Source organism: Coregonus clupeaformis, chromosome 11 (genome assembly GCF_020615455.1).
Source record: "Coregonus clupeaformis isolate EN_2021a chromosome 11, ASM2061545v1, whole genome shotgun sequence".
NCBI classification, from domain to species: domain Eukaryota; kingdom Metazoa; phylum Chordata; class Actinopteri; order Salmoniformes; family Salmonidae; genus Coregonus; species Coregonus clupeaformis.
This window is the reverse complement of record NC_059202.1, coordinates 49094462-49119038: the sequence shown is the minus strand read 5'-3', so window position 1 is coordinate 49119038 and position 24577 is coordinate 49094462. Positions and strand designations below refer to the sequence as shown.

General features: G+C 44.5%; 1 long non-coding RNA gene across 1 annotated transcript; it reads left to right on the top strand.

The window, feature by feature from the left end:
* The first annotated feature begins 474 nt into the window (after positions 1–474).
* On the top strand, positions 475–24213 carry LOC121577372. Its single transcript, XR_006002616.1, has 5 exons — positions 475–639; positions 22631–22778; positions 22884–23179; positions 23584–23720; positions 24021–24213. It is a non-coding gene; the product is annotated as an uncharacterized LOC121577372 (long non-coding RNA).
* Positions 24214–24577: the final 364 nt, after the last annotated feature.

The window sequence follows — 24577 nt, the reverse complement described above, 5'->3', positions numbered from 1 at the left end:
GCTGGCCTGGTTACCCATCACCACAGTTGCTGGATGGTGCTGGAAAGGACAATGTGAAAAAATATCTGAGCCAGTTCAAATTGTCCTTTCTAGCACCATTCCAGCAACTGTGGTGGATGGGTAACCAGGCCAGCACAGTGCATCTTGTCTCTGCTGAGTAGTGTGAAAAGGGAACTAGTGGCATGGTCTCCATAGAGCTCCCATTTACTGTGGATCAGAGCTAGAAGTCTTCACGGATCCTACTCACTGACCCGAATACCCGAGACCCAAGCGGGTCCGGATCCAGAGTTCTAAATAATGTCACGGGTCTGGGTCGGATCTGATATGATTATCACTGGACTGAGATATGTGTAGTTTTAACTGACATTTCCGGAAGGACCCGTACGCGACTGCTGCAGTAGAGAGAGAGAGAGAGATTAAAAAAAAAAAAAATATGCTGATGCTCTTGCTTTTCCCGAGAGTGGTGCATGCAGCTTGTTGTTAGCCAATTAATAGTCATCAAAGCGGCAATAGGCTACAGTCATAGAGCCTCCATGTGTGGCAAAAGTTAGGAGATATCTAATCAATGGAAGATGGAATTAAAATGATGGAATTCAAAGTTAAAGGAGATGCTAGGCTACAACGACCAAGAGCCAACAGGTAGGCTGCTACTTAATATTCTGAATGGAGTTGTTGTTGTTTGTAACTGTGTAGGACGAGAAAGCGCATGCATCCTCAATTAGCCTGGCTAGCTAGCTTAACTAGCTTCTCCCAGTTTGATGCAATCAAGACTATGTAATCAAATTGGAAGAGAAACAACCTAGCCATGGCAGCTATTAGTCTGCTAGAGTCAGACCCGTCGCCAGACCTCAGTCTTAAGGGGGGCATATGAAATGCATGGGAGGGCAGGGCACAATTATTATTAGCCTACTGTACGTATATTTAATAATAAATTCCCTCAAGTGGGGGGGGGGCACAAGCATTTTTTGGGGCGGGCCCGGCCCCCTATGGCCCGCCCATAGCGACGGGTGTGACTATAGTGCGAGTTGGCTTGTTTGGTTGCTGTCTCTCCCTCCACCCGTGTCACTCACTCACACTCACAGTAACACACAGCACGGCCCCTGCTAGAGCATCACTTTCTACCTCCTCTCCCTCACGCTTTATCAGCTCCGGTTAATAAAGTAGCTTACAAATGGACTTTTCTGCTGCTTCCCTCACTTGGATTGGACCGGGTCTGGATCCGAACAGGTCTCTCTCTCTCTCTCTCTCTCTCTGTATATATATATATATATATATATATATATATATATAAAATATGCATATCGGGTCCGGATGGGAAAGCCCCAGGTCCATTTCGGAACGGGTACAACTTTTTTGACCCGTGAACGCCTCTAATCAGAGCTGGCTGGTTTCTGACTCTCGTCAGTATATGCCAGCCTGACTCCTCTCTCTGTGAGACCCTGCATTCATACCAAGTTGTTTTCATTCCCCCACCTTCACTTCGCAGCTACCTTAGCTGCACAAAAAAAATAATGTTTTCTCAAGCCACAGCATTCCTGAAAAAAAGCGTTTACTTACACACACCTGGATCATGGCCGTTCATTCGATACTCTGCTTTTGCGTTGCCAAAAAATATGCACTTTCTCTCTCTGTGCAATATGAAGTGTAAAGCGATGTGGCAGAGAGGTGAGCAAAGAGACAGAGGGGGGAAACTTTATTAAACTCATGCTTCCTAATCTTTCAATTAGTATAACAATTTTAGTTTATCTTGGACACACACACACACACACACAAACACACTGGTGAAACTTTACTACAGTAAGTTAGTTAGAAAACTGTTCCGACAAGGTTTTGGAAAACACTGGGGCACTTTCTGTTAGTGCTGTAAACGAGCCATGGATATATCACAGCCCTTTAATTAAAGGTAAGTACAGACGGCAAGGAAGTGAACCAGCATTCCTGATCACACCGAGGTGCTGTACAGGCAATGATATAGGGGATTTTCTACAGATGTTCCTGGACATTTACAGTCTAATTGATCTAATCCCAATTTCAACTAGGCTGTTCAGACTTTGGGCCGGTTTCTCAGACACACAATAAGCCTAGTCCTAGACTAAAAATTATGTTAAATGGAAATTCGCTTCTTCATTGCAAGTGCTTTTTAGACCTGGACAGTTATTTCAGTTCAACTTATTGGTCTTATTAAGGAATGAGTCTGGCATCTATCACATCATTGCTTTGTCTTTACTTTCTCCCTTTTTCCATGTTTCATACGAATGATCCCTCAGATGTTCTTAACCGGTAATCATCACTATACTGGCGATAACATTCTCTGATCTGATGGACGGACTGGGTGTTCATGGAAACAGTTGGCATGCTGTTGCACGTCCGTCCATCTATCCTGCCTGTGTTTGGCCTGCAGTTAGATATCCAGATGGTTGAGCTGAATGTACTGCAGCCTCATGTGTCATCACCATCACAGCACTTACAGGAACTAGGGATGGCTTGGCTGAATGCCCCACGCCACAGGGCAAACTAACTCTGCCATCATGTTCACATAGAAATAGAATTAGAATGGATTAGAATAGAATTAGAGTGATGTTGCATGCATGTAAAAGCAATCAGAGAATAAAGGGCTGTAAAGTGAATGTAGGTATCAATGTGCATCCACTGTCCCGCAGCCCAGCCAGGCATTCATAAACTCAATCTCCCGTGTAAAAAAGTCTAGACATTATTTCCCCATGCTTCTTGCCTAACATTTGGTTTGGTATAGCAGGGGTAATATAAGCCTCGCTGTTTGCCTATCCGACCTGTGCAACATGTAGCATTTTTTTTGCGATCTCCACAGTGTCATACATATGAACATGATGAGATTGACAGGTTTAAATTTTTGATTTAGTCATTTAGCAGACGCTCTTATCCAGAGCGACTTAGAGTTAGTGAGTGCAAATTCATTTATCAGGATCATTATAATGATACATCCAAAGAATTGGCAATAGAAACGAAGGTAAAACAAACGAAAATGTACATAGTTTGCTGTCATTTCAGCTGCTTGATGTGATTGTGTGTTAGCTTTAGTTGGCTAGCTAGCAAAGGAGCAGTAACGTTAGCCTAGCTATCCTACTGTATCTTATTGACTCGACAATCAGCTGGTTGTTGCCTATTTATACATTATTTATTAAATAATTATTTATTGAAGTTCTTGTCTCTCGTCATCATTAAAACTCTGCTAGCTAGCTACATGCCAATGATTTGTTTAGCATAGCAACGTGGAATGAATTGAACGACTGGGTCAAAACATGAGAATATAATTTACGACCAGCCTGTATGGTTAGCAACTTCAGAACCTCAGAACAAACAACTGGCTTTTACCCGTACTATATCGTCTGGTGGAAGAATTAAATGAAACTCATTTCCTCATTAAAATAAAGTTTGAATGAAAACATGTAATTCATCTTTTAAAAATATATATATGTTGGCAACCGTTTTATAAAAACAATAAGGCCCTCGAACCTGGGAATTATTGTGTGATAGCTCCCTCCTAAGGGCTGTTTTCCAGCCCTTAGCTTCGCCTTGGGTCTAAGAACAGCTCTTAGTTGGGAGTTATCACATGATAATCCCCGAGTTCTCATGCCTTATCGCTTAATTCATGTGGTCATTTGTTTTGTATTTCACCACCAGCATGTAGTGATGACGTTTCCAGTATCACTGTCAGCAGAGAGGGTAGTCTCTTCTCTCTATCTCCATGCTCTCACTGTGAGCATGGATGTCTGTGTTGGCGTCTACCATGGCCTGGGAACACCCCTATGTGGCCATGCATGCCGGTATCGACCATGCTCCTGAGCCTGGGGTCGCCCCTATGGGAGCAGGGATCACAGTAGACACCTCCATGGCAGAGAGATGTGCTGTACGCCTGTACTGAGGGCAGGTGAGGGTGAAATTTGGGCGCCACACAGGCAACCCTGACGTGGGCCAGGTTTCAAAACAACTCTCCCTCTTCCGTTGGCACTTTTTTCTCTAGATGGTCAAATCAAATCAAATCAAATTTTATTGGTCACATGCGCCGAATACAACAGGTGCAGACATTACAGTGAAATGCTTACTTACAGCCCTTAACCAACAGTGCATTTATTTTTAACAAAAAAAGTAAAAATAAAACAACAACAAAAAAAGTGTTGAGAAAAAAAGAGCAGAAGTAAAATAAAATGACAGTAGGGAGGCTATATATACAGGGGGGTACCGGTGCAGAGTCAATGTGCGGGGGCACCGGCTAGTTGAGATAGTTGAAGTAATATGTACATGTGGGTAGAGTTAAAGTGACTATGCATAAATAATTAACAGAGTAGCAGCATCGTAAAAAGGATGGGGTGGGGGGGCAGTGCAAATAGTCCGGGTAGCCATGATTAGCTGTTCAGGAGTCTTATGGCTTGGGGGTAGAAGCTGTTGAGAAGTCTTTTGGACCTAGACTTGGCACTCCGGTACCGCTTGCCGTGCGGTAGCAGGGAGAAGAGTCTATGACTAGGGTGGCTGGAGTCTTTGACAATTTTGAGGGCCTTCCTCTGACACCGCCTGGTATAGAGGTCCTGGATGGCAGGACGCTTGGCCCCAGTGATGTACTGGGCCGTACGCACTACCCTCTGTAGTGCCTTGCGGTCGGAGGCCAAGGAGTTGCCATACCAGACGGTGATGCAACCAGTCAGGATGCTCTCGATGGTGCAGCTGTATAATTTTTTGAGGATCTGAGGACCCATGCCAAATCTTTTCAGTCTCCTGAGGGGGAATAGGCTTTGTCGTGCCCTCTTCACGACTGTCTTGGTGTGTTTGGACCATGATAGTTCGTTGGTGATGTGGACACCAAGGAACTTGAAGCTCTCAACCTGTTCCACTACAGCCCCGTCGATGTGAATGGGGGCGTGCTCAGTCCTCTTTTTTTTCCTGTAGTCCACAATCATCTCCTTTGTCTTGGTCACGTTGAGGGAGAGGTTGTTGTTGTCCTGGCACCACACAGCCAGGTCTCTGACCTCCTCCCTATAGGCTGTCTCATCGTTGTCGGTGATCAGGCCTACCACTGTTGTGTCGTCGGCAAACTTAATGATGGTGTTGGAGTCGTGCCTGGCCATGCAGTCATGGGTGAACAGAGAGTACAGGAGGGGACTGAGCACGCACCCCTGAGGGACCCCTATGTTGAGGATCAGTGTGGCAGATGTGTTGTTATCTACCCTTACCACCTGGGGGCGGCCCGTCAGGAAGTCCAGGATCCAGTTGCAGAGGGAGGTGTTTAGTCCCAGGATCCTTAGCTTAGTGATGAGCTTTGAGGGCACTATGGTGTTGAATGCTGAGCTGTAGTCAAGGAATAGCATTCTCACGTAGGTGTTCCTCTTGTCCAGGTGGGAAAGGGCAGTGTGGAGTGCAATAGAGATTGCATCATCTGTGGATCTGTTGGGGCGGTATGCAAATTTCGTGGGTCTAGGGTTTCTGGGATAATGCTGTTGATGTGAGCCATGACCAGCCTTTCAAAGCACTTCATGGCTACAGATGTGAATGTTACGGGTCTGTAGTCATTTAGGCAGGTTATCTTAGTGTTCTTGGGCACGGGGACTATGGTGGTCTGCTTGAAACATGTTGGTATTACAGACTCAGTCAGGGACATGTTGAAAATGTCAGTGAAGACACTTGCCAGTTGGTCAGCACATGCTCGGAGTACACGTCCTGGTAATCCATCTGGCCCTGCGGCCTTGTGAATGTTGACCTGCTTAAAAGTCTTACTCACATCGGCTACGGAGAGCGTGATCACACAGTCATCCGGAACAGCTGGTGCTCTCATGCATGCTTCAGTGTTGCTTGCCTCGAAGCGAGCATAGAAGTGGTTTAGCTCGTCTGGTAGGCTTGTGTCACTGGGCAGCTCGTGGCTGTGCTTCCCTTTGTAGTCTGTAATAGTTTTCAAGCCCTGCCACATCCGACGAGCGTCAGAGCCAGTGTAGTACGATTCAATCTTAGCCCTGTATTGACTCTTTGCCTGTTTGATGGTTCGTCGGAGGGCATAGCGGGATTTCTTATAAGCGTCCGGGTTAGGGTCCCGTTCCTTGAAAGCGGCAGCTCTACCCTTTAGCTCAGTGCGGATGTTTCCTGTAATCCATGGCTTCTGGTTGGGGTATGTACGTACGGTCACTGTGGGGACGACATCATCGATGCACTTATTGATGAAGCCAGTGACTGATGTGGTGTACTCCTCAATGCTGTCTGAAGAATCCCGGAACATGTTCCAGTCTGTGCTAGCAAAACAGTCCTGTAGCTTAGCATCTGCGTCATCTGACCACTTTTTTATTAACCGAGTCACTGATGCTTCCTGCTTTAGTTTTTGCTTATAAGCAGGAATCAGGAGGATAGAGTTATGGTCAGATTTGCCAAATGGAGGGCGAGGGAGAGCTTTGTATGCGTCTCTGTGTGTGGAGTAAAGGTGGTCTAGAGATTTTTTTCCTCTGGTTGCACATTTAACATGCTGGTAGAAATTAGGTAGAACGGATTTAAGTTTCCCTGCATTAAAGTCCCCGGCCACTAGGAGCGCTGCATCTGGATGAGCGTTTTCCTGTTGATTTATGGCCTTGTACAACTCATTCAGTGCAATCTTACTGCCAGCATTGGTTTGTGGTGGTAAATAGACAGCTATGAAAAATATAGATGAAAACTCTCTTGGTAAATAGTGTGGTCTACAGCTTATCATAAGATACTCTACCTCAGGCGAGCAAAACCTCGAGACTTCCTTAGTATTTGATTTTGTGCACCAGCTGTTGTTTACAAATATACACAGACCGCCACCCCTTGTCTTACCGGAGTCAGCCGTTCTATCCTGCCGATGTAGCGTATAGCCCGCTAGCTGTATGTTATCATTGTCGTCGTTCAGCCACGACTCGGTGAAACATAGGATATTACAGTTTTTAATGTCCCGTTGGTAGGATAACCGTAATCTTAGGTCATCCAATTTGTTATCCAATGATTGAAGATTGGCTAATAGGATTAATGGAAGAGGCAGTTTACTCGCTCGCTGTCGGATCCTTACAAGGCACCCCGATTTACGTCCACGATATCTCCGTCTCTTCCTCACGCGAATGACGGGGATTTGGGCCTTGTCGGGTGTCTGTATGATATCCTTCGCGGCCGCCTCGTTGAAGAAAAAATCTTCGTCCAATACGAGGTGAGTAATCGCTGTCCTGATATCCAGAAGCTCTTTTTGGTTATAAGAGACGATGGCAAAAACATTATGTACAAAATAAATTACAAATAACGCGGAAAAACACACATAATAGTATAAATGGTTAAAGGGCTGTAAAATGTCTCGATGATTCTCACGCAGCAGAAGTGAAATAAATACTTCTCTGTTGTTCTCTCAGCGGTTTACCGGAGGCCACTGTTTAAGAGTCTAACAGTCTTACAGTAAAACTGTACTGTAGCTCCTAGCCTAAGTCTCTATATGGCGAGCATAAATGTTTTCCTAGATGGCCTTAGTCACAGGTCTAATTCATAAAGTATGTAGAGTGAAATACTGTATATACTCTCTGTTGTTCTATCAGCAGGTTACCGGAGGCCGCTATTCATGCATTCTCACAGTAACACTGTGTACTGTAGCTATATCTCTCTATGGCAGACATACTACACAATTCTGTTTTTTCATTCTCTCTCTCGCTCCCTCTCGTTCTCTCTCTCTTTCTCTTTCTCTGTGACTTCAGCAGTCGTGCTTACCCATCCACAGAACATTGGAAAAGCTAGTTGTGGAAAATCTGAAATCCATTTAATTACATTCCCCTCTCACAGGATCTTGATATGATTCACAGCTCCATTTCCAGCGGATGTCTGGCTCTAGCTCAGTAGAGCTCCCAGAGTCTTGGCCTGGAATCGAAGGGGGACCCTCCCGTGGTGCTTCATTTTGTTGTGGTGGGAAGCAGCGCTGCTATCCCACCAGGGATCTTTGGAGCATGAGATGCTTAACCAAATTGCATCCTATTCCCTACCAGTGGCCCTATTGGCCCTGGCCAAAAGTAGTGCCTGAAATTGGTAATATAGGGTGCAATTTGGGACACAGACATTGAGCTTGGAATCAGACTGCAGGAAAGCTACCTAACAAGAGGGGCTTTCACCAACACTCAATCCCCTGCTTGTTCTGGTTGCTACTGTACTCTACCATCGCACTTCCACTAGCCCTAGATACCTCCACGGGGTGGTAATAGATCCAATCTCTCTTTTCGTCACAGTAACCCGGACCACATCTTTCAAATTTTGACTGTGAAATGGAAAGTGCCCACAATTAAAGACTGTTAGAAAGCTGTTGCTGACATTTTAAAGAGGGGTCTTCTCTTCTGTTCATCCAAAAAAAACATTTAAAACCTGTCGAGTTTCTGGAGGTTGTGCTTAGGCTGAGACCAAGCTGACGCAAAAGCCAATTTGGAGTGAGAGGGGAAAAAGATTACAACTACAGACTTTGGTTTGGACGCTGCGAGTTGTTTACTGCCAAGAACAGCAACTTGGTGCAGGAAACAAGATCATTCTAACACTACAAATAGGTCCAAAGCTCATGTAGAAACATTAAATGAATTGCCTACAATTGCTTTTTAATTCTAAAAGTCTTTAACCTCACATAATTTGCCTGCATGTGATATTGCATAGAACATCAATCAAGAGAGGAGAGACATTTTCAGATTTATAGCCGAACCCCAGAGGACTTTCTCCTCTTATATTTTACATGTCAGGTAAAGAGGCCGTTGGTTTTGTCAGTTGGAATCTACTGCAGGTAGTATAAATCTGAAACTCTGACAGGAGCTAAGGGGCCCAGGAGTGAGGGAAGGGGCTGGAAGAAGAAGAAGAAGAAGAAGAAGAAGAAGAAGAAGAAGAAGAAGAAGAAGAAGAAGAAGAAGAAGAAGAAGAAGAAGAAGAAGAAGAAGAAGAAGAAGAAGAAGAAGAAGAGCTGACGTGATTCCTTATTCTGCATGTCAGAGAGGCATGTGTGTTCTACATTATATATGGGGTATTGCTATTATCACTCACACAGACACCATCCCATTGAACTCAACAAAACAAAAGTTAAACCACTTTTAAATGACTGTGTTAACCACAAGGCTCATCATTCTCCCTGATGGTAAGGCTAGGGCTTGTGGTTTCTGCATTGAGGTATGGCCTGGGCTGCGAACCCAATTTTGGTTTTATTGTGGCGGGTAGTTTGTCTCCAACATGCCCTAGGGGTGTCTGGGTAGTTCACTGCCAGCCAGGTCGGGAGGGCAGGGAGGCGTGCCCTCACCTCAGACACCCCCGGTTAACCACAGACTGAACTCAGAGCCTGGGAGTCATCAGGGGTCAGAGGTCAGCAGCCCCAGCCCACTGGGCAAACACTGGTTAAATCAACGTTCAATGAAATGATGTTGAACCAACATAGAATAGATGTTGAATTGATGTCTGTGCCCAGTGGGAGGGCATGGTGGGAAAGAACACGACAAACAATAACAGCAACAGTTAGATATCAGGTAGATAACATTTTATTTTATTTTATTAGGATCCCCATTAGCTGACGCCATGACGAGAGCTAGTTTTCCTGGGGTCATAACACTCACAACCCGAATTCTAATTTTAATTAATGAGCAGGATCTTCATCTTCAGTTTATGACCAGGATGTTGAGCAGTTGATCCTGGTCTTCTACATGATATACAGCCTATTGTTATTCCATGACTACAAAGTAGCTGAGATGTGTTGAATGCTAGATGAGAACCATAGCTTAGGACTTTCAGTCAATAATTCTGATGGTTCTGATAAAGACCTTGAGGATCGAAACTTTCCACTGCTAATCTACAAAGAATAACACAATTGTCTTTTTCTCTATGACTTGTAAGAGTCCATCAGTGAGTCTGACAGACATACCAGCTACATGGAATCTTTGCTTTTAAAGGAGAATTTCACCCTGGGGGAATCTGGGCTTGTTTTCATCATGTTTTAGGCATTTCTAGGACAGTGAGATGTGTTTCACAAATAATTGCACAGGAGGAAGGCAGGTCAGGGCTTCTCGCGCTGAATGATACACCCTATGACGAATTCGATGATGGAGTATCTATTAGCTACAGTGCATTCGGAAAGTATTCATGCTTCACCGTAGGTATGGTGCAAGGTTTCCTCCAGATGTGATGCTTGGCATCCAGGCCAAAGAGTTCAATCTTGGTTTCATCAGACTAGAGAATCTTGTTTCTCATGGTCTGAGAGTCTTCAAACTCCAAGCGGGCTGTCATGTGTATTTTACTGAGGAGTGGCTTCAGTCTGGCCACTCTACCATAAATGCCTGATTGGTGGAGTGCTGCAGAGATGGTTGTCCTTCTGGAAGGTTCTCCCATCTCCACAGAGGAACTCTAGAGCTCTGTCAGAGTGACCATCGATGGTTCTTGATCACCTCCCTGACCAAGGCCCTCCCCCGATTGCTTAGTTTGGCCGGGCGGCCAGCTATAGGAAGATTCTTGGTGGTTCCAAACTTCTTCCATTTAAGAATGATGGCCACTGTGTTCTTGGGGACCTTCAATGCTGCATAATTTGTTTTGTACCCTTCCCCAGATCTGTGCACCAACACAATCCTGTCACGGAGCTCTACGGACAATTCCTTCGACCTCTTGGCTTGGTTTTTGCCCTGACATGCACTGTCAACTGTAGGACTTTATATAGACAGGTGTGTGCCTTTCCAAATCATGTCCAATCAATTGAATTTACCACAGGCGGACTCCAATCAAGTTGTAGAAACATCTTAAGGATGATCAATGGAAAAAGGATGCACCTGAGCTCAATTTCGAGTCTCATAGCAAGGGGTCTGTATACTTATGTAAATAAGGTATTTCTGTTTTTTAGTTGTAAAATTGTGCAAACATTTCTAAAAACCTGTTTTTGCCTTGTCATTATGGGGTATTGTGTGTAGATTGATGAGGAAAAATATTTTTTTATATCAATTTTGTAGAATACGGCTGTAACGTAACAAAATGTGGAAAAAGTGAAGGTGTCTGAATACTTTCCGAATGCACTGTACGTGACGACATTCAACCATACATGTTTCAACCGGAATATAGCGAAGATGATTTGAAACAAAGAGTTGGATTTAGCTAAAATTAGAAGCTCAGCTACAGCCGATGCCAGCACCAAGAGGGCAGATGACCAATACGGTGCCTAGCCAATTAAACAATTGTTCCTGCAAGCCACCTAGCTAGCTAGCTAGCTAACTTTAGTTTATCTACTGAAACACTCTTGTGTATTGTTGGCTAACATACCACTGTGTTAAGGTGGGGGGAAAATCAAATAATTGTTCTGTTTGCTAACTTAGCTAGCTATGTAGCTAGCTAAACAACTACCGGTAGCCATGTCTATGACTAAAAATAGAAGAGGTTTTACAATCCGATATCTTTTGTATCTCAATTGTAAAACCTCTTGTCTTTTTAGTCATAGATATGGCTAGCTAATAAACAGCAAGCTACAACATTACAACCAGCCAACTAAATTAGATTTACCAGCAAACGTTAGCACATGACTGGAGTTCGCTAGCTAGTTAGCCTGGCGCCTGCTAACTTCTTATGCGCCATTCTTCACATTAGTAACTTATTAGCAAACGTGTAACATCAGCAACTGTAAATAATTTTACTAGCTAGCAATGTAACATCATTGATGAGGGTTGACATTGGTTATGATTATGACCTTGGATGCATTTCAATCTCACAGAATTATAGGCGTGATGCATAATAGGATTCCAAACAGATGTAAATAACAAGTATTACATATCCAACAAGCTAGCTAAGTTTATTGTTGTAAGTCTCTAAAACTGAAGTTGGTTTTACTATAAAAATATTTGCTTTGATATTAAAATAAATACTTTTTTTTGCTGCATAAAGTAATCCAACAATATGTGCACCACCATTGTGTCTATTTCAAGTCTTCTCACTCATTGATCGAGAAAGGTCTCTGTCATCTTGACATGCAGCACTTTGGGGTGGACACCCACCTATCTCGATCAATGAGAGAAGACTGGAAATAGACACGATGTCGGCAAAAGTCTTTGGGTAAATCACGTTATCTGGTGTAACAATCTGTAACTACAGTTCTCTGCAATTGTGTGTCTCTACATTTTACATTTTAGTCATTTAGCAGACGCTCTTATCCAGAGCGACTTACAGTTAGTGAGTGCATACAATTTCATATTGTGTCTCTACACCTGAGACACACTGAACTGTACTACGCTCTTCATACAATTTGTTTTGTATGTTACTTTTACTATATAACATTGTTGTTGAGTACCCAGTTGTCTTGAGTTAGCATTAAATAGTGTACACTCTCCTGTATTTTAGATTTGGACAAATACACAAACAGTCTTTGGATATCTGAATGTCTAGCATCTGTTTGATGCTACAAAGCCCTGTACAGCTTATATACATATATTCTGTGAATTCATAAGGGCAGACACATTTCAAAGATTGATAGACAATATCCATATTTATTCTACATCAGGCCTCTCCAACCCTGTTCCTGGAGAGCTTCCGTCCTGTAGGTTTTTACTCCAACCCTAATCTAGCACACCTGATTCTAATAATTAGCTGGTTGATAAGATGAACCAGGTCAGTTACAACAGGGGTTGGAGCGAAAACCTACAGGAGGGTAGCTCTCCAGGAACAGGGTTGGAGACCCCTGTTCTACATCGTCTTATGCTGAGCCACACTGGCTGCGTTCACACAGGCAGCCCAATTCTGATCTCTTTAGTGAAAAAAATATCTGAATTGGGCTACCTGTGTAAACGCAGCCATAGTCCTTTATCCGGCTTCGGTACACTGGCAATGGTGGGCTGGGGAAGCTGAGACTCTTTGTGCTTATGGCAATGGGCTTGTCCTGTCTGCGGTGAACGACCAGCTGGACAAGGGCGGCAGGTAGCTTAGTGGTTAAGAGCGTTGTGCCTGTAACCGAAAGGTCGCTGGTTCTAATCCCCGAGCCGCCTAGGTGAAAAATCTGTCGATGTGCCTTTGAGCAAGGCACTTAACCCTAATTGCTCCTGGAAGTCCCTCTGGATAAGAGCGTCTGCAAAATGACCTATTATTATTTATAAGACAAAAGTGATATAGGGCTTCTTAACCACAAACTGTTTGGTCCTCTTGCAGAACATTTGCTGGTACTGCACATCTCCTGGAAAGACATGGTTGTGGTCTTAGCATTTTACACTTTTTGTGGAAGGGACTAAGGGCAACACACCTTTGTTGGTAAAGGTATCAACCGAATGGGACTGGCAAGCATATTGTTTAGGGACAATGAGGGGACATTGGGAGCTGCTTTTGAGAGGAAAGATCAGTCAGCAAGGTGAATGGGCTGAGGGGCTAAAGAAGGTGTGAAAAGTATTAGGAAGGCAGTTCTTACACAGTATTAATTGTTGTGTATGGGAGATTGAGGAGAAATGGCACCTCAATTGTTCTCATACACACCAATATACATGTGCTGTCTCTAAGCACAACCAAGAACCCCTTCCTCATCTCAAAGTACTGTCTGTAAACCTCCCCCAGCCCATTGATTTTGACAGATCATTCTTGTCAACCGTAGCCCTTTGCAGGGGAATTTTGTAGGCATTTCTTTGTATTTTGTTTTGAGAATTTGCAGAGAGAAAACTGAAGTGGTTGTGTCATTACTGTTGTAGTCTTGTTTTTATACCTTTCAGTGTCCCTTACTGGTTTCTGTCCCACAATCTTGTTGTGCTCCATAACAGCAAGGTGTGTCTGCTCCCTCATTCTTGTGTACCCAAAATGCCCCCGCTTTGGGGTATTTTTCAGCAGGGCCCTGTGGAATGACTCCAGATAACCTGAGTTGTTTTGTTAGTTTTTTCTCCTAAACTTCTTCTACCCTCAACCTCTCTGATCATTTTCATGATGTCCATCCGATTTGCTTCTATATGCCATATCTTTCTAACTGTGCTCTTTCACAAAAGCTCCCAACCTACAACTACACTATGCCATGGGATCGGAACGTCAAAAATATCTTCCCAACTATTTTGCAATCTATATGGGACGGCTGTCAATCCTTTGGTCCTTATATGAAACTGGTATACTTTTTTATTTATCACAGTTTTCTTTAACCAATTATGTTCTTTAATGCAAGGCCGACAGACAAGTTCCTTACTTTCTCCCCCTTCCACTTTCCTCTTCCATTTTTGCGGTAATGCTGCAATTATTTGGTTGTAATTTTGGGTAGAGCAGACATTTCCATATGTTTTTGTTAGCTGCATGTGCGACATAACTCCATCAGTCCTACCGATGATATCATTTACGAAGATTATACATTGTTTTATTTAAATTTTGTAAAAAAATAAGAGTTTTTTTGTCAATTAGTATATTTGAGTTTAACCACAACATTTGTTGCATTATTTGTTCTGTCGTTTCTGGAGGATTAAATTGAAATTGCAACCAACTTTAAGGCTTGTTTTAGAAATAGTGATATTTGGGAGATTATTTCCTTTTCAAATAACTGAAATTGAGAGGTTGTAATCTGAATAAAGGGAAAAAGGCCATTCTTGAACATTGGGTGAGACAATCTTACTAATTTGCTGGAGAACCAGTTCGGATTTAAGTATAACTTTTGTATGACTGCACCTTTTAGTGGTAGGTCTAATGCTTTAATATTTAATCATTTCTGTCCTTTGAATTCATATTCATTATATAAATAGGCCCGTTTAATTTTGTCTGGCTTGCCGTTTGTCACGATCGTCAGGGAGAGACCAATGCGCAGCGTGTTGAACGAACATGGTATTTATTATCTTCAGTGATAACATACACAACCAACAAAACAAGAAACGACTCGTGAAGTCCACGGTAACAATGACCAACTGGAACAAGAACCCACAAACACAAAGGGAAAACAGACAGTTTAAATATGGCTCCCAATCAGAGACAACCAACGACAGCTGACACTCGTTGCCTCTGATTGGGAGTCACTCAGGCCAACATAGACATAACCAAACTAGAACTACCAACATAGAAATAAACACATAGAATGAACACACCCTGGCTCAACATATAGAGTCCCAGAGCCAGGGTGTGACAGTACCCCCCCCTAAAGGCACGGACTGCGACCGCGCCTCAACCTGAACAAAACAGGGGAGGGCTGGGTGGGCATACCTCCTCGGCGGCGGTTCTGGCTCCGGCCTTGCCCACCACCCTCCAATAAACCCCCCATAGCGCCCCTGGTCCAGTCTGGCCCAGCTGGCTGGAGCTGAACTGGACTTAGCAGGAGCGGTTAGCTTCAGCTCCGTAGTGGAGCAGTTGACCGGTACCTTACCAGGCACCGGTGACCCAGGCACGGGTTGTGCTGGACTGACGACGCGCACCCCTGGCTTGGTGCGTGGAGGAGGAACGGGCCTTACCAGGCTGACGACTCGCACCCCTGGCTTGGTGCGTGGAGGAGGAACGGGCCTTACCAGGCTGACGACTCGCACCCCTGGCTTGGTGCGTGGAGGAGGAACGGGCCTTACCAGGCTGACGACGCACACCGTAGGCTTGGTGCGTGGAGCAGGGACAGGCCGGACTGGGCTGGCGACGCACACCGTAGGCCTGGTGCGTAGAGCAGGGACAGGCTGGACTGGGCTGGCGACGCACACCGTAGGCTTGGTGCGTAGAGCAGGGACAGGCCGGACCGGGCTGGCGACGCACACCGTAGGCTTGGTGCGTGGAGCAGGGACAGGCCGGGCTGGGCTGGCGACGCACCCCGTAGGCTTGGTGCGTGGAGCAGGGACAGGCCGGGCTGGGCTGGCGACGCACACCGTAGGCTTGGTGCGTGGAGCAGGGACAGGCCGGACTGGGCTGGCGACGCACACCGTAGGCTTGGTGCGTGGAGCAGGGACAGGCCGGACTGGGCTGGCGACGCACACCGTAGACTTGGTGCGTGGAGCAGGGACAGGCCGGACTGGGCTGGCGACGCACACCGTAGACTTGGTGCGTGGAGCAGGGACAGGCCGGACTGGGCTGGCGACGCACACCGTAGGCTTGGTGCGTGGAGCAGGGACAGGCCGGACTGGGCTGGCGACGCACACCGTACACTTGGTGCAAGGGGCCGGAACAGGCCGGACCGTACTGGGGACACACACCACTGGCTCTACCTCGGGATCTGGAACGGGCCGGACCGGACTGGTTACACACCCCAGTACCTCTCGCCGTGCCTCTACACCTTCCTTCCCTGCTTTGCCCAGTGGCCCCCGTAACCTGGTGGCCTTCTGAATCCGCCCCTTTTCTGCCTCCGTCAGCCCCGTCGTCCATGCCGTGTGCCCCCCCCTAAAAAATTTCTGGGGTTGCCTCTCGCCTGTCCGACGTTGACACTGCTGACGCCGCTGCTCCTCTCTCCGTCGCCTCTCCACTGTCTCACTCCATGGCCGGCGATCCATCCCGGCCAGGATTTCCTCCCAGGTCCAGGACCCTTTACCGTCCAATATCTCCTCCCATGTCCAGGCTGCCTGCTCCTGGACACGCTGCTTGGTCCTTTTATGGTGGGTTCTTCTGTCACGATCGTCAGGGAGAGACCAATGCGCAGCGTGTTGAACGAACATGGTATTTATTATCTTCAGTGATAACATACACAACCAACAAAACAAGAAACGACTCGTGAAGTCCACGGTAACAATGACCAACTGGAACAAGAACCCACAAACACAAAGGGAAAACAGACAGTTTAAATATGGCTCCCAATCAGAGACAACCAACGACAGCTGACACTCGTTGCCTCTGATTGGGAGTCACTCAGGCCAACATAGACATAACCAAACTAGAACTACCAACATAGAAATAAACACATAGAATGAACACACCCTGGCTCAACATATAGAGTCCCAGAGCCAGGGTGTGACACCGTTCCAAATAAAATGGAATAGTTTTTTCTCATATAATTTAAAAAACTGTTCGTTAGGCGTAGGCAAGACCATAAGCAATTAGGTAATCTGGGATAATACTAAAGAGTTAATCAGGGTGTCAAGAGGTGAGGTGTATGTGGGGTGGAAGTCAGGCGCAGGACACCGAGGCTCAGTCCAACAGAGTTTACTCAAATAATCCAACAAGGAAACGGTAAACAAACTGCCTCGAAAAACACAGAGGCGAACATTACGCACAATGCGTAAAACACTAAAACAGAAAACAAGAAACGAAACACGCAGCACTACGACAGGCGAACAACAACACACAATCCTACTAAGCAAACAGACAGAACTTATAGGACAGGTGATCAATAAACAATTGGACACAGGTGTGACAGACAGACAAAAGCAATCACACACAGAACAAAGATCGGTGGCAGCTAGTACTCCGGGGACGGCGACCGCCGACGCCTGCTCGTACAAGGAGGAGGAGCAGCCTCGGCGGAATCCGTGACACAGGGTGATTTTTCCACAAGTTGACAGGTATTTACCTTTCCATGGTAGCAAGATCTTATCTATTTTTGCTAACTTTCTATTAAAATGTATTGGAGTGAGATCATTTAATTCCTTTGGGATATGTATTCCGAGTATATCCACATCACCATCAGACCATTTTATTGGTAAACTACATGGTAATGTAAAAATTGTATTTTTTAGTGGTCCAATAGGTAATATAGTACATTTGTCATAATTTGGTTGTAATCCAGAAAGGTTAGAACATGTATCTAGATCCTCTATGAGGCTGTGGAGGGATTCTAGTTGTGGATTTAAAAGAAAACATGAATCATCAGCGTACAATGACACCTTTGTTTTTAAGCCCTGGATTTCTAATCCCTTGATATTATTGTTGGATCTGATTTTAATAGCTAACATCTCGATGGCCATAATAAATAGATATGCCAATAGTGGACAACCTTGTTTCACTCCTCTTGACAGTTTAAAACTTTCTGAGAAATAGCCATTATTGACTATTTTGCACCTAGGGTTACTATACATGATTTTGACCCATTTTATTCTCCAAAATTGAAATGCTCCAGGCATTTAAATATAAACCCCATTCGTACTCTATCAAATGCCTTTTCGAAGTCTGCTATGAATAGCAGGCCTGGTTTCCCAGATTTTCCATAGTGTTCTATTGTTTCCAGTACTTGCCTTATATTATCTACAATGTATCTTCCATGTAAAAAACCTGTCTGATTAGAATGAGTGTTGCTTTATCAGTATGCTTAGGGTCATTGTCCTGCTGGAAGGTGAACCTCTGTCCCAGTCTCAAATCTCTGGAAGACTGAAACAAGTTTCCCTCAAGAATTTCCCTGTATTTAGCGCCATCCATCGTTCCTTCAATTCTGACCAGTTTCCCAGTCCCTGCCGATGGTGTTCTCGGGGTGATGAGAGGTGTTGGGTTTGCGCCAGACATAGCGTTTTCCTTGATGGCCAAAAAGCTCAATTTTTGTCTCATCTGACCAGTACCTTCTTCCATATGTTTGAGGAGTCTCCCACATGCCTTTTGGCGAACACCAAACGTGTTTTCTTATTTCTTTCTTTAAGCAATGGCTTTTTTCTGGCCACTCTTCCGTAAAGCCCAGCTCTGTGGAGTGTACGGCTTAAAGTGGTCCTATGGACAAATACTCCAATCTCCGCTGTGGAGCTTTGCAGCTCCTTCAGGTTATCTTTGGTCTCTTTGTTGCCTCTCTGATTAATCCCCTCCTTGCCTGGTCCATGAGTTTTGGTGGGCGGCCCTCTCTTGGCAGGTGTGTTGTGGTGCCATATTCTTTCCATTTTTTAATAATTAATTAAATGGTGCTCCGTGGGATGTTCAAAGTTTCTGATATTTTTTTATAACCCAACCCTGATCCGTAGTTCTCCACAACTGTCCCTGACCTGTTTGGAGAGCTCCTTGGTCTTCATGGTGCCCCTTGCTTAGTGGTGTTGCAGACTCTGGGGCCTTTCAGAACAGACAAACAAACAAACATGTTTACTCTGCTGAAGGTAGCTAGCTACCAGTCTAGCAGTGACTACAATGGCATAGGTGAAATTGATTGACAGTGTGTATACCAAAGATAGCTATATGATTTAGCTGATGGCTTTCAGAGTTCAATACAGGACTGTAACGTTAGCTAGCTAACTTACCCAGCTAGGCTAGCATGCTAGCAAACGTTTGGTTACCTCTAATTGGGAATCTTCTGTTTGGAATGTTCCCAAGAAACGTATCTAGAACATTAACATCTTATGTTCTGATAACATAGCAACCATGTTCTGTGCATGTTGGTGGGATGTTGATGGAATATTCTCCTAACCCAGAGAAAACTGGACACATTAATGTTCTTGCAACGTCCCATGAAACATGTCTAGAACATTAATATTGTATATTCTAAGAACATGATAACCACGTTCTGGGTATGTTCTGTTTGACATGAAGGGAATGATCTCCTACCTCTAATTCCAAAACATGTGAAAAAGGTTCTCAGAGGGTTTTTGCTAACCTAGATAGAATGTTCCCCTAACTAACAGAAATGTGTAAGCTGGGTGGCGCTCATCACGCGAGTGTGTGTGTGTGCTCACATGATGCTGGTGACCCCAGGGTAGTGTAAACATTCCATTTGCCCTTTATGACTTGCCAGCAATTACCCAGACACCCCCAGGGCGTACGCCCTGCTGTATGCATTTAACTGGCTTGCCTAGACTGACTGCCCGACCACCACTCTGCACAAAGAAAAAAGCTCTCATTTTCTCTCTCACCAGTCCACCTTTCACCCCAACCACCCAATCGAAGAACATCAACATGGGGCTCGTGAATCCAGCTTCGTAAAAATGTCCCTTACCACAAAAAAGGATGAGAGGAATTCTCCATTGCCTAATGGAGATCGGTCGTTGAGTTATTTGGTCACATTCACTTTTCTTATTCACATGAAATTGCCTTAGTGTTGTGGTAGCTTTTGAAAATGGGTAAAGCCATAATCTTGATTGCATTAGTAAATAGCCTACAGTCCAATCTGATTGTGATAAACAAAAGGCCTCTTTGAAATCAGACTCATATTGAATCAATATCATATTAATCACAATACAATGACAGATCCCTGTAATATCAAATAATACATATTGAGAATGGTCCTGAGAAACTGAACCCCAGGCCATACATAGCAGGAGATATGCTTTTGCACAGTCTGAGATGCATAATCTACAGTCAACATGGCTCAAAATGTGTTGACTTTGTAAAGGTCTGCTCTGCTCTTGGTGCCTTGGCCCTCACTGTCTGTTTGGCAGCAATGACCCTCCACTGACACATGCCACTGACGACGTTACTGTCTGTCTGAAGCCCTGTCACACACACGTGTAGGCTCGGCCCGAATGTATGTGCTCTCTGTCACCTGGAGCTGCATGGAAAATGGTCCAAAAGGACAATGCCCAAAGACTAGTCAGTCCGTCCCCCTCTGAAAGGCCAAAATGTAAACTACCGGTCAAAAGTTTTAGAACACCTACTCATTCAAGGGGTTTTCTTTATTTTTTACTATTTTCTACATTGTAATATAATAGTGAAGACATCAAAACTATGAAATAACACATATGGAATCATGTAGTAACCAAAAAAGTGTTAAACAAATCAAAATACATTTTATATTTGAGATTCTTCAAATAGCCACCCTTTGCCTTGATGACAGCTTTGCACACTCTTGGCATTCTCTCAACCAGCTTCACATGGAATGCTTTTCCAACAGTCTTAAAGGAGTTTTCACATTTGCTGAGCACTTGCTTTTCCTTCACTCTGCGGACCGACTCATCCCAAACCATCTCAATTTGGTTGAGGTCGGGGTATTGTGGAGGCCAGGTAATTTGATGCAACACTCCATCACTCTCCTTCTTGTTAAAATAGCCCTTACACAGCCTGGAGGTGTGCTGTGGTAGCCATGCTGGTTAAGTGTGCCTTGAATTCTAAATAAATCACAGACAGTGTCACCAGCAAAGCACCCCCACACCATCACACCTCCTCCTCCATGCTTTATGGTGGGAAATACACATGCAGATATCATCCGTTCACCACACCGAGTCTCTCAAAGACACGGCGGTTGGAACCAAAAATCTCCAGTTTGGACTCCAGACCAAAGGACACATTTCCACCGGTCTAATGTTCATTGCTCGTGTTTCTTGGCCCAAGCAAGTCTCTTCTTTTTATTGGTGTCCTTTAGTAGTGGTTTCTTTGCAGCAATTCGACCATGAAGGCCTGATTCACACAGTCTTCTCTGAACAGTTGATGTTGAGATGTGTCTGTTACTTGAACTCTGTGAAACATTTATTTGGGCTGCAATTTCTGAGGCTGGTAACTCTAATGAACTAATCCTCTGCAGCAGAGGTAACTCTGGGTCTTCCATTCCTGTGTTGGTCCTCATGAAAGTCAGTTTCATCATAGCGCTTGATGGTTTTTGTGACTGCACTTGAAGAAATGTTCCTTATTGACTGACCTTCATGTCTTAAAATAACAATGGACTGTTGTTTCTCTTTGCTTATTTGAGCTGTTCTTGCCATAATATGGACTTGGACAGTATATAGATTATGTGAAGCATCCGGTTGGCGTTTCCACTCAGTACCAAATATGGTGATAAGAGGAAGCCCAGTGGCCAGCAGTTGGAGAAGATGGAGCGAGATGGATTTTGGCTGATATTCTGCTAATTTTCTCATCGATTATGCATTTGATTTCCGAATATTTTTTTGTTTCTAAAACTGCATTTTGTACACTTTACCCTTTGCCAAAGTATTTTTTTTTTGTTGTTTTAAAGGAGTACAAGGACGAATTGAGTCATTTATTGCACACGCGCACGTCACAGAGTAGGCGTTCCCTAACGGAAATATGCAAATAAATTCTAGAGCGCGCCAATAGGATCTCAAATAGCTATGATTAATTTGCTCCCATTGGAAACAACAGGCTCTGGTCTATCTTGGGTTGGTTATAAAAATATTTGGTTTAAACCTTCACCTCTCTGCCCACCCAGCTTTTGCTTCTCCCTGGCTCTCTTGTATGTGTGTGTGTGTGTGTGTGTGTGTCTGTGTGCACACTCACTGGGAAATGCAGTTCAAAGATGAGAGCTGTGCATTCTCCTTACCAGAGTTATGTTAGGCTGTGATGCACTTCACTTTATTGCTGATTATTGTCATACCAGTGGCATAACTGTTAAACAGACTTTTTGTATTCATGGTAGAACAATTTGTAGCTGATGTTAAAACATACATTTGAAGAGTTTTCATTCCAAAACACTATATATTCACTATATATATTTCGCTTTCAGGACAATCCGATACGTATCTAGATACATGGGTTATGATACGATACAAGAACAATATGTGTTTATATGGGGGAAAAATTATTAGATTTGGTTATATTTCACTGACAAGCTCTAAACTTTGCCATTATACTTGTTTGATTAAACATCCTTAGACTGCTCTGGAGAGAACCATTCAGGCTCCGAGAGGTTTGTATAGCCATCCATCTGTCTAATTTATATAATGTGTGTTATTCACTGTCAATACACTGTGTTGTTACCAGATGGAAATGACTGCTCCCTGACTTTTGTGGTCCATGCATTGGGGAAGGCCTGTGTTCAGGGACACAGTGCTAAGCAAGACTGCATTCAACATGATGTGTTCCTCCTGCATTGATGATTGTCAACTGCAACACTTTTCCATTGTATTATCTGAAGAGTTACATAATTGTGTGTCTCTTTCTGCAGGTTTAGTGTTTGAGGTGCTGGCTCCTCGCTTCTCCTCCTGCACGCGCTCAGACATGGTGTGGCAGAGGGTGTGCTTGAAGCAGCTGCAGAACGTCACAGAGTGCTGGCTGGAGAGAGTGCTCACTGGGCCAGTGCAGGCTGTCAACAGGTAAGGGAAGGGGAGATAGCTAGAAGTTATAAAAAGGTGTCAAAAACAGTCTGCATCTTCGTCCCATCTCTTTCTCTCGTAAAGTAAGTCTTCTTTTTCCTCTAGGCCTGACAGAGGTCAAGGATCATGGGGAACCTGGTGTTGAAGAACAAAAAGTCCCAGTTTGTCATCACCCATAAACTGCTGCTGCTCTAATACAAGTATGAGTGAGATGGTGAACTGATGGTGAACTGGGCAGTCAGTCATTCATTCTGTACTAGGAGTGTAGTCAATCGATCATTGTTGGAATTGAAAAAGCCTCTGTTATAGCTGAAGTCTTCAACTTCATTCCCAGACTTGTGCTTGGAGGATTATTCTAGGCTACCTTGCTCAAGGACAGGGAGAGGCCACTACTGATACAGGTGAGTGTTGTGATGATGTGTATTTATTACAATGTTGTTGACTTTGTGTGTGACTGTGTGCGTGCGTGTGTCCAGGTATGGCCCAACCCCAGGGCCAACCCCCTCTGGAGCAGTAGCTCTATGTGAACCAGTCTCTGCTGCTGTGTGTGGGACTACTGAGTGATGCAGAGCTACAGTACAGGAGCTATGCTCAAGTAAAACCCCCAACACTACGACACAGTATTATGTCACCCGATCAGAGACCTGTCCGCCTCTGGGTTGTGTTCATTTGAGAAATTGAGAAAAAAAAAAAAAATATAAGCGTTGTGTTATGTGACGTGTCCATATAGTCCCGCCTTGTTGAAGTTTGTTTACTTCTGTTTGGTGCTTAATGATCACGACCCTGATGTCCTCCCCCCTGTCAGAGCTGCTGCAATGCATGCTGGGAGGAATGCAGAGCCACCTGGAGAGCAGCGTAGTGCGTGTGAGGCGCATGGGCATGGTTGTGGGGGAGTGTTTCTGCTCCTGCATGGACATCAATGGAGCCAAGCTCAAATTCGAGGTACAGTACAGCATGGCACCTTACCCAAGGTTTTGGGTGCATCTCAATAGTCTGAAGTGGCTCACTGTCACTGTATTCTGTTCTCTGCTCATACTGATCTGAATGAACTGGACGGGTGAAAACAAATACCATGCTTTCACCAATCTGCTGTTCAGATCAGTGCAAATGAAAGATAGGAGATAGAGGAAGCCACTGTAGACTGTTGACGTGCACCCCTACAGTAGGCTATGGCTGCCTTGTTATGAATCCTGTGTAGGACACAGGGAAGGGCATGTGTTCAGTGTTGTTTCTCTCCCTCAGTATGAGAAGGATGAGGAGACCAAGGAGCTGCTCTCACTGATGACTCCACTGGCTGATGAACAAACAGAAGCTCTTGATGAACATCTTGGATCTTCCTCAAGAGGTTAAAGGGCAGACTGTACCCTCAGGCGGTACGATCCTAGGCTGCTTCAGTGGCCCATAAAACAGGAGCTGACCCAGACTCAGAGCTGGATAGGTAAGAGATAGCATTATCGTAATCAAACCCATAACACTCTGTAATACCTCTTGTTATACACTACATTTACAGTATGAACATAATGGTTTCTGTGAGACTGCAGTTTTATATTTGATCAAAATCATTACAATTTAATTAATCTTTCCATGGCCAGTTAAGAAGGTATAGTATGGTAGTGTGGATGAACCACTAATGATTTGCTCACCCCCTACGATATGTCAGCTGACCAAGAGATGAGCCAAGCTGCCCGCTTCGCTACCTCCGAGGCTGTCTGGAAGGTAAGATACAGTATATAGGTCTCTCCATGGGTGGGAGATGGACATTTAAGCTTATCAACGCTCTCTTTCTTTGAGTGACTTGT